The following is a 7,902-nucleotide window of genomic DNA, read 5'->3' as shown; positions in this document are numbered from 1 at the left end:
AGAGGGAAAGAATCTCCAGCAGACTCCATTATAAGTGAGGAGACTTACTCGGGGCTCCATCTCACACCTCATGAGATCATGACCCATGAGTTCATGACCGGAGCCAAAATGAAGAGTCTGATGGTGTAACAAATTAAGCCACCCAGGTGCCGCATTTCCAGACTTTTAAGAAGTGGTTCAATGTGACAGGTTTCAGAAGGAGCACTCTGGAAAGATGGCGGCCGCCGTGGCAGGATAGTATTTCTGGACATTTCTGAATCCCCACATCACAACCGAAAGAGAGACTGGAATGAAAACTATGAGCACTTGGACAATATTTCCCTCAAAATTAGGTGACTAGGAATTCTCACAAACCCCAAAAGAGAAGTAGAAAGAAACCAATCACCCAAAGCCACAAGACATGCAGGGTATTGACATATTTGCAGAGGAAAGGGACAAGACCTGAGGACAGAAGAGCCACAAAATAGTCAACAGTTATTCTCCGTTTCTGAGCACAGTCCTACCTCAAGAGAAGTTGCTGGGGGCGGAGTCAAAAGAGGACAAAAGAGATGGGGGAGGGGGAAGCTCCAGAACAAAGCAGTGGAGAAGAGAACCGGAGATCTGCGAGATAAACCAAGCACATATCCTGCCTTTCCTATGTCAACTGTAATACTAATGGAAGGAAACATCTCCTCATACAATTATTCTAGCTAATAAATGGAAACAAAATCATGCAATTCGGGTATGCCCATTTTGCAAACCTTAATGAATGAATGGGTTTAGGCAATGAGCGTCATTGGCTGCTAACATCAAAAAGAGTGAAAGCTGAAAAATGAAATTTATTAAAAACCATAAAACAAAAAGAATGAATGCCAGACTTTATGTGTTTCCTCTTGAAAGAATAAACCACAGCTTGCCAAAGGAATGAGACCAGAGTCTGATCTGACTTTGGATCCAGCTTTCTTTCTCTCTCTCTCTTTTTTTTTTTTTTTAACAGTTTAGGGTTTTTTTTGTGTTGGTTGTTTTGTTTTGTTTTTAGATTTTATTTATTTACTTGTCAGAGAGAGAGAGAGTGCACAAGCAGGAGGAGCTGCAGGCAGAGGGAGAAGCAGGCTCCCTGCCGAGCAAGAAGCCCGATGTGGGACTCGATCCCAGGAGGCCGGGATCATGACCTGAGCCCAGGGCAGAAGCTTAACTGACTGAGCCACTGAGGGGTCCCAGGATCCAGCTTTCAATGTGCAGAACATCAAGAGGACGCAGGAACGTGTTGAAATGCATCCTGGTGTTCAAGCTATAAAAACCCGCTCTAGGGGAGAATATGCAGATTCTTCAACGGGTTCTTCAACAGGAAAAAAAGAAGGAAAAGAAAGTGAGGGAGGGGATCCTGGAGATTAAAAGAGACTCAGAACACATACCAAGTTTTAAAAAGTAGGCCAGTCTGAGCTGTGGTACGGGGGATGTCCTCATGGATGCTAAAACCACGAAGAAGCACAAGGGAATGAGGGCTATTAAGGTCAGGGTAATGCTTCGTGCTGGGGACACAGACGGACTGTGTGGTTGGGATCGGACACACAGAAGGGCCCTCGGGTGGCCCGTCACATTCTTGATCTGGGTGGTGGTTACAGGGGTGTTTACCTCATACGGATGTGTTAAACTAGACATTTGTAGCTTTTTGTATCTTTGTGAGACTTTTTTCACATTAAAGTGGTAAATTAAAAAGGTGGGGATCACTTTGGCTAAAGTGCTAAGAATTAATAGTAGGTTTACGAGGGTAGGAGCCGGGAGACCAAGTAGAGGCTCTTACTATTATTTGGGTAAGAGAGAAGATGCTGGTTCATATTGAAGGAAGTGGCCGTAAGTGGTCAGATTCTGGATGTATTTTGAAGCTAAGCCACGAGTATTTCCTGACGGTCTGGATGTGTGATCTAAGAGAAAGGGGAGGAGTCGAGGATGATTCTGGGGATTTGGGCCTGGGCAACTGGAAGGATTAAGTTGCCATTAGGTGAAACAGCAGCCACCCTGCATGTTAGAGGTTTCTGTTTGGTTTGGGGAAGAAGGCAAGAGTTCAGCTTAAACATGTTGTATCTAAGATCGCTTTTGGAGGGGCAAGTGTTTGAGTAAGGAGCCCTGGAAAACTTGCTCTTTCTCCTCCTCCTCCCTTCCTTTCTTTTAAAGAAATCAGGAGTCTGACACGAGAGATGCCCAGGCCAGAGCTTCTATGTTGGGGGGTCCCTAGCACAGAGATGGTACGGGCGTGCATGTAAAAGGCTGATGGAGTCAGATGACTTGAGGCCCATTCTGCTTCCTTCTAGCTTGTGCCGTCCTTAATAGCTTATTCAATGGCTCCATTACTCACTCAGTTGCTTCATTGCAGTGGTACTGCCTCATAAAGTTGCGTGCTGTGAGTCTGAAATGAAGGAAAGTGTACCAGCTGCTTAGCAGAGTTTTTACAGAGCAAAGTGCTCAGGAATTGTTGGGTGTGATGTTCTCACCTCAGAGCCTGCTTCCGCAGGCATCCAGTGAGCTTTGCCCACTGCCTCAAGCCCTTCAGAGCCTCAACCCCATCATCCCTTCTGGAGAGCAGTTCCACAGCCCAGTTTCTAGTTTCTTCCTAGTTTTCTAACTATCCAGTGCTCTAAGTTTTCCTTCCTTCCTTCCTTTCTTCCCTCCTTCCTTCCTTCCCTTGCTTTCTTTCTAGATTTTATTTACTTTTTTATTTGAGCAACAGAGACAGAGAGAGAGTGAGCTCGAGTGGGGCAGGGGGTGGGGCAGCAGAGGGCGAGGGAAAAGCCGACCTCACGCCGAGCACAGAGCCTGACTTGGGGCTCCATCTCAGGACCCTGAGATCATGACTTGAGCTGAAATCAAGAGTTAGATCGTTAATTGACTGACCCCCCCAGTCACCCCTGTGCTCCATTTTCTTAAGTCTCTGTTTCTTGCTAGTTGATCTGATAAACTTTGAATCCATCAATGTTGGTATTTAAGTAGCTTTTTAGACACGATCAACACATTTCCACAAATGCTTTTGAAGCCGTGACTTAAAGGAGGAAGACCTGGAGGAAACATCTGACACTCCAGGGAAGCAGTGAGACCACAAGGCCAACACACGAAGCCCTGTACTCTCTGCCAAATAAAAGTCCTCCCTTGAGTCTTGCCCTAAGAGTGAGCTCACGATGAATGCCCTGCAGGCAGCAAAAGTACTTGCTCTGACTTGACCCTTACCCAGACCTCTCTTCCTTCCTCTGGGCCTTAGTAGATTGAACTCAGTTATTTTCTTGTTGAGCCATTGAGCAGGAGACGGTAGCACAGAGCAATGGAGAGGGGGCACTGAGTCCAGCTTCTGAGGGATTTTGCAGAATAAAGATGGAGAGTCTTATGCCCTGGGATTTGGAGGACCTGTCTCCCAGGGCTGGTCTAGGCTCAGGGTTCGCAGTCATGCATGTGTGAGGAAAATTCACTGCCTCTTTCATCTCTGCATCACCCCACAGAGAAAGGCAGGGTAGCATTTGGTGATGGAAACACTGCCTGCATTTTCCTCGCTCCCTCCTCAAACATAGCCATGGTTCTCTTAGCCACACAGTGCGCAGGGATCTACACTCAGCACCCGTCCTCCTGACACACCGTCCATGCAGTGTGCAAGAAGGTGGGTCCAGCCAGAGGACAGGTAGAGACTCCCGCCCCAGCTCCAGCCTTGCGCTATGCGAAGAATCACAGTTCAGTTCCCAGAAGTCACCTCTGGCCTGAGACAAGGGTAGAAGGGTGTTTGTCCCTTAGCGGGGCGTGTTGGTGTGGTTGAAGATTTTCAGTGTTGGTGTCTCCTTGCCTCCGTGGATTCCCAAGGGGCGGACATGGGACTTGTGAGCACTAATCCTTTTACATTATAGAACTTTTATTCTGAGATTTATATTAGTCCTCAGAATATCTAGAAACCCGAAATTATGTGAAAATTTGGTCAAAGAGTGTATTTTTCTTAGCGAGTTTGGCTACAATTTTTATCAGATTCTTGGTGTGTGTGTGTGTGTGTGTGTGTGTGTGTGTCTGTGTGAGATGAAGAAATTATTAATAAAAACAATAACAACATGTCCTTTTGATATCCCTTTTTGCTTTCTGTCACTTTCTCTCATTTTCTAACCATTAAAAAAATGAACAAGAAGCACTAACAAATGTTTGTTCGGAAATTTAGAGCATGCAAAGATCTCAATGAGAGCTTCTTTAAAAGCCTTCAGAGAGACCCGTGAGGGTAAGTACTAGGACCAGCATATTTTACAGAGGAGGAAACTGAGGCTCAGACAGGCAGGAAAATGATCAAAGGTGGGTCTAAGCTTCAACTCTGGTCTTTCTCATCTGAGAGTGGTTCGTTTCTCACTCTACCCAGAGCCGAAACTGCACAACATCGTACCTCTTTACTCGTAGCCAGATGCCAAGAAATTGGTATATGTTGAAAAGAGTCCTACTAAAGCAATGGACCCTCAGTTTGTGGTGGGAAAGAATGATTTGCTTCCTCTGCAACTTTCCTTTGACACATCTACATCTTATAGGGTATACGCGGGAGGTGGGCAGGGGTCTGGAAGGCTGCTTTTCCAGAAGCAATCAAAGGGCTGGGGTGGAAAAGTATTCTTACAAAGAAAAGTATTCCCTTTCCATGTGTTCTCAGGAATGTCTCCTACCCCAGCCAGTCTCTTAATCTTCGTCTGTAAAGGGGTCTTGACTGAAAGGAGCTTTGCAACCAAGTTCAAATGGCCACCCACTCACATTTTTCTAGCCCACGGGCTGTTTCCCTCCCCAAACAACGTCATCCTATGTCACTGAAGGGCCCTCTCTTGCGGCTGGAACAACACCCCGAAGACAAAGCTTAGACAGTTCAGGAGTTCACATTTTTATGAAGTTCCTTCTTTGCCACCTGTGTTCTTTTTGGACCGGCTTCACATTCCCCAGGCGGTGAGGACAGGCTGCGCGCAACCGGTGCCTTGCTGATTGAAAGCTCAAGTCCCATGTGTGGTGGTTCTCCTTCGTCTGCCTCTGTAACCTGAGGATCCCTGCCGCTTAGTGCGTGCTGAGCCCTCTCACGGTCTCCCCGGGCCAGAGCGACTTCCTGGCACCCGCAGACCCCAGGGTCCCCAGGACTTGCACCTCCCATGCTACCTCTGCTGCCCCCGGGCTTGCTTCCTTCTTTTCTGTCCATGCAGCTTGAGCCTCGGAATCGGGCTCGTTATGTAAGTTTCCTGGTCCCTGAGCTGGGTGATTCAGCATGAGGTGGTGCCCTGCTCTTTCCCAGCCCGGGGCAGCATGCTAACCAGGGCCAGGTCAGCGGCAAACTGGAATGGAAAACAAGGCCTGCTAATGAGGCCCAGCTGAGCAGCCTTCATTCCCAGAGGTGTCTGGTGAGCCTGGGGAAATGCATGGCAACCTTCGGAGGGCTCTTGCCCATGAACCCATAGGTGGAAATCTCCATCTCCCTGCTCACTTCCTGTTCTCGCCTCTTATCTTTTTGGCTGAAGATTACAGAAGGTTCATGTTTGGTTCCTCTTTGCCCTGAGGCTGTCACTTTCTGGGTCCCTGTTATTAAACTGGATGTTCGTGTTGCCCCAAAATTCATATGGTGAAGCCCTGACCCTCCAGTGTCACAGTGTTAGGAGGTGGGACCTTTGGAGGTAATTAGAGGGAGAGGAAGTCATTAAGGTAGAGCCTCCATGCTGGGATCAGCGCCCTCTGAAGAAAAGGAAGAGACCAACGTCCTCCCCTCTGTACCTTCCCCATGTGAGGATCCAGCAAGAACGTGCTCACCTGAAAACCAAGAAGGGGTTGTTCACTAGAATCCCGCTATCCTAACACCCTGATCTCCAACCTCTAGCCTCTGGAACCATGAGGAAATCAATTTCTGTTGAAGTTACAAAGTCTGTGTTATGTTGTTAAAGCAGCCCAAGCTAAGACAGGCTCAACTAACCCCAGGTGCTTGCAAGGCTCACACAGGAAATATTACTGGGTGCAGCTCAACCTGGACCCAAACTCTCTCTTCCACCCCAGGTCCCAGGCACAGAGCAGGAAATCAGTTGGAAATACTACTTATAGAGAGGACTGACTTTGGCAATGAATTTGGTCTTTTGTCTGGCTCGCCCTCCTTTCTCTCTCCTGCAGGCATGTTGCTGAGTTTTCTTTCCTTTGCAGGACAAAGACAGCGACAGGGACAGGTGCTGGCTTCCTGCAGCTATTGGACTAGGAGGCAGAGACCTTAGGTTCTAGAACAGGTTTTGCCACTAACCAGGTGTTCAGGCTTAGGCGGCAAACTTTCTTCTCTCTATGCCCCAGGGACACCTGCCTTAGAACTCTTGTTCATTCCTCAATAAAAATTGTGTGCCGGCTCAGTCTAGGGTTGGGATACGGCCCTCAGTAAGACAGCTTGCTAAACAAGCAAGGTCCTGCCCTCATGCAGCCTGCCTTCCAGAGTGAGGAGACCTTCAGCAGGCAAACACGGAAATAGGATATTTACTGAATGTGGCAAGTGCTCTGAGGGAGAAAAGGCAGCACGGTCAACCACGCAGAAATGTCCCAAGCAGAGTTAAAGGCTAACAAATGTAAAAATGCTTTAGAAAATAGACAGACGTCCAGCTACACAGATAATCCAGTTTGATGTGAATTAAACTACCGTAATTCCCTGTGGCTTTGCCCCACGTCCCTGGTCGAGAGTCCCGCATGACCCAACAGTGTCGGGAAAGCCGACCTAGGACAAGTTAAGTCTGCCGGGAGGGTGAGAGTCAGGCTCCTGGTGGGAGGGTGAGGTAGAAAGACAGCATCTGAGGGATGGGCTCTCTTTGAGGACAGGATGATCCTTCTATCCCGAGGCCCCTGGTCCTCCCACAGCCTCCTGTCCCCAAATGCTTCCGCTCTTTGTCACCCTTCTTCCAGCACGCAGCTGACATTTACGGAGCACCTGCTAAGGGAGAGGGGTCCTCCCCTCCTCCGAGCAGGAACTCTGGAAGTAACACCCCGTCCTCCGTGTCGGAGGCCTGAGGAGGTCACGTCTCCCAGCTGTTCATGTTTGGGTCCGTGGTGGCTCCAGGCCCTTTTGTGTGTTATTTTGCTCTTCAGCGAGATTCCTTTTGGGAGCTAGTGGGGCTCCTGGTATGCTGTGTTTGTAAATCGATGCCATTAACCACCCAGAGGGGCCATCTAGGGGCTGGAATGTTCCAGCATGTGCGTTCTCTCTCTGGACAGATGCCCAGAGGTATGTGGAGCCGTCAGGCAGCCCATGTCCCTCAGGGAATCCCAGAAGCAAAGTTCACTGACTGACCCGCCGAGCCAACCTCAGCCCGGTGGGCGCAGGGCAGCCTGCTGCTTCAGAGTCTGTCTGCGCACAATTCCTTAGGGCCAGGAACCCTGCACAGGGAGCCACCACATCGGGGTTTCCACCTCCTGGACGTGGGGCCTGATCTGCAGTTTCATATCTGTGAGTTATGCCCTTCGCGCCCCACCATTCTCTAGCGGCGTGACTCTAGAGGGAGAGTGGTTTTGAACTTCAGGCGAATTCTCGAGGAGCTGGTGAAAGTGCAGAGCTCTCACACCCGCTGAGTCAACCTCTCGTTGAGTAGGGGTGCAGGAATTTGCATTATTAACAGCCATTGAAAAGTGTTTCTGAGGCAAGTCAACTGCACTTTGAAAAACATGGCTGCTTGACGTGGCTAACCACCAAAGCATGATCCAGTCAGTTCCTCCCTTACGGGACCCATGGGTCCTCAGCTAGCCTTGAAGCCAACTGCCCGGTGGCGTTCCTGGAGGCAGCACGTGCAATGAGAATGTCTCCCCAGAGGTAGTCCCGATACTTCATGCAATGCCAGGACCCAAAGTCTGTGCTCAGGAAAGCTGGTTGAATGAATGAAGGACACAGTTACTTGGAGAGATGGGAAGGGGTGTAGGGCTAGACTCCTG

This window comes from Mustela erminea, chromosome 17 (genome assembly GCF_009829155.1).
Source record: "Mustela erminea isolate mMusErm1 chromosome 17, mMusErm1.Pri, whole genome shotgun sequence".
In the NCBI taxonomy this organism is placed as follows: Eukaryota; Metazoa; Chordata; class Mammalia; order Carnivora; family Mustelidae; genus Mustela; species Mustela erminea.
This window is presented reverse-complemented; position numbering follows the sequence as displayed.